Source organism: Lynx canadensis, chromosome A1 (genome assembly GCF_007474595.2).
Source record: "Lynx canadensis isolate LIC74 chromosome A1, mLynCan4.pri.v2, whole genome shotgun sequence".
NCBI classification, from domain to species: domain Eukaryota; kingdom Metazoa; phylum Chordata; class Mammalia; order Carnivora; family Felidae; genus Lynx; species Lynx canadensis.
This window is the reverse complement of record NC_044303.2, coordinates 109,066,801-109,069,878: the sequence shown is the minus strand read 5'-3', so window position 1 is coordinate 109,069,878 and position 3,078 is coordinate 109,066,801. Positions and strand designations below refer to the sequence as shown.

Below are 3,078 nucleotides of genomic sequence, written 5' to 3'. Positions count from 1 at the left end.
CTTTGCTACTTTCTAGCTTTCTGACCTTCAATAAGTTCCATATCCTCTTTGATCCTTAATTTCCTCACCTAGATGCAGGTGCCGGATAAACTGCTTATTGTATCTTCACTTAGGTGCAGGCTTGGGAATACAGAGTTCCTAGACTGCCTTGAGGGTTGTCCACCTAGTTAACCCTGTTTGTTTTTTTACTGCCAGGTTGGTGGCTATGGTATTGGAGGATTCTTTGAACCTCATTTGAATTATTTTTTGTTAAGGGCAAAATGTTACTCCTCTGAGCTGTGTTTAGAGTGGCAGGAGAAGGTCAGAGCTCATATGGAAGGTTTGTCTTCTTCTCATGGGGCCTCTAAATTATTAAAGATAAATCTTTAGGGACTGTTTTAAAATAACACCCCAGAAGAGAAAAAAAGCCTTTACCCCCTTCTCCTAACGTGATGATGTTTCCTTCAGCACCTGGAATTGAGGTGACTTCTTGGGATGGAAAGTGATAGAGAACTGCCTTTGGTTCCTGAGACAGGGGTTAGGGGTCACATGTCATCTGGGGCAGGTTCCCCTCAGTGCGCCCCCATGGAGGAGGCCAGGTGCGCATGGCTGCAGCCCTAGATGCTCTCACCTCCTCCTGTATGGCAAGGAAGGCACTGGCTGCAGGAGCTCAAGAGGGGGTGGCCTGTGCAGCCTGTGTGGGCATGTGAGTGGAGGTGATCAGGGCCAGATAGTGGAGGGGAAGCCACATGGCCAGCCTCCAACTGGGGCTCGAGCTACTCTGCCTGGGTTTAAAACTTTAAATGAGAGTGAAGAGTAATATTTATAAGAAAATGGGAGTGAATAGTCCTCTCTAAAACCTCTTTCAGCCTTTTTTCATAAGAGAGACCATATTAAACTTACATATTTGAAGACTGCATAATCCTGCCTCCAGCGCCAGTCATTTCTCTGTTTTGTGATCATTGTGACTCATAAGAACTTTTTCAGTAACGAATGAAGTGATCAAGGGGCATGGAAAATACAACTTTTACACTGTTCTGGGATTGGCTATGAGCTCCAGCATTTTCATTGGCAAGAGTTTCATTTTGAAAAAACAAACAAACAAAAAAAACCAACAACAACAAAAAAAACAAAGTCTTCTGCAAGTTGCCAGGAAAGGCTCCAAGAGAGCAGGTCAAGGTGGCCATGCATATCTTAAAGAATCATTGTGGTGGGCTGGATTGCTATCAATGGGAGCAGGTGAGGTGGCCAACTTTGCTGCATATGCCTTTGCACCAGCCACCCTTGTGACTTCGTTAGGAGCTCTCAGCATCCCAGTAAGTGCATCCTTTCTTCATACACCCACTCTAAATGAAAGACATAATTTTCATGGGAAAATTGGTTGTTTGCTAAGTATTCTAGAATCTATAGTTATGGTCATTCATGCTCTAGAGAAGAGGAGATCAAGACTTCAAACGAAATGTCTCATAAGCTGGGAGATCCAGGTTTTGTAGTCTTTGCAACCCTTGTGGTCATTGTGTCATTGATATTAATCTTTGAGGTGGGACCTTGCCATAGACAGAAAAACATTCTTGTGTACCTAGAAATCTGCTCTGTAATCAGAGTGTTTTTGTTGTCTTGTGTTAAGGGCCTGAGCCTTGATATCAAAAAGATGTTTGCTGGAAAGCCTGTGTTGTGACATCTGGCCAGGATTCTGCTGCTGAGCCTTATAGTCTATGAGAGCACACAGATTAATTACCTGGGCAGGGCCCTGGGTATATTCAATACTTTCATTCTCACTTCAGTATATTACGTATTTTTTACAACCTCAGTTTGAACTGGTTCAGCTATTCTTTTTTTTTTTTTTTTTGAGAGAGAAAGAGAGAGAGAGAGTGCACACACACGCTCATGAGTGGGGGAGGGGAAGAGATAGAGAGAAACACAGAACCTGAAGCAGGCTTCAGGCTCTGAGCTGTCAGCACAGAACCTGACATGGGGCTCAAACCTACAAACCACAAAATCATGACCTGAGCCAAAGTCAGACGTTTAACCAACTGAGCCACCCCGGTGCCCCATGTTTAGCTGGTCTTTTTAAGAAGTGGCAAGATATGCCTATTGATGATGTCGATGGTACTTTGATGGTACTTTTACAATCATTGTGGGAATATTCTTGTTGCATGCCTCTAAAGATATCAGCTTTATTCTAGGTAGTCTCCCTTTGTCTTTTTGAAAGACAAAAAAGCAGTGAATGGCAATCTCTCTAACATGTATGAAGTTCTTAATAATAATGAAGGAAGCTTAACCTGTGGAATTGAAGAACACAGTGATGAAAATATCTCCTGAAGAAATGGAAATCTCACAGCTTTTTAAAAATTAGTGCAATTAAAAGATGAATCTATAATTGGATTATAAAGTGAATTTGAGTATCAGAATGTGACTGAAAAAGCATTGTTCTCAACAAATGTTCTCTAGAGACAATCTTTTTTACAGTTTCACTGAAATTGACCAAGAAATTATTTTTCTTATATTTACATGTTGGTAGTTCACTAAAATGACCTCATTACATGGCCAATTTCTATTGGCCTTGTATTAATATAGAGGTGTTTTAAATTTTCCTTTTGCCAAATCTAAGTGCATTGACAGTTTTAAGTCCATAAAAATGTTTTATTTTTTCATTGGTGATGACAGTCTGAAATGTACATTTGTCATCCCCACTCCATCAATCCCTGACCATTTGGAGGGTTTTTGATTTAAAAAAGAAGAAAATTTTCCTAATCATTATACTGTGATTTACCTTACCTATACAAATGATTTTAATTTTGAAATGTTAGCTTAAGAGAATCCTGTTATTAAATGAAGAATAACTCATTTACAAAAGTAAAAATGGTGGAGAGTTGCCCAGTGGAAATCTTTCTCATGCTATGACTTACCACCACACATTTGATGTTTTCCTATTCCTTGATGGCACCTTGCTAAACCAGTGCATCCTGTGTCTCTCAGGCAGTAGCCTGACTGATTTCATTCTTCACTTACTCTAATTCCTTGATACCTGGAACCTTGATTACCATTTTACATCAGCTCTTATACTTTTCAGTATATTTTCATGAGTTACATTGTCAC

At 40.2% G+C, this 3,078-nt stretch overlaps 1 pseudogene; it reads left to right on the top strand.

Annotated features, from left to right (window-relative positions):
- The first annotated feature begins 584 nt into the window (after positions 1 to 584).
- LOC115516031 lies at positions 585 to 2,328 on the top strand (annotated as a pseudogene).
- The last annotated feature ends 750 nt before the right edge of the window (positions 2,329 to 3,078 follow it).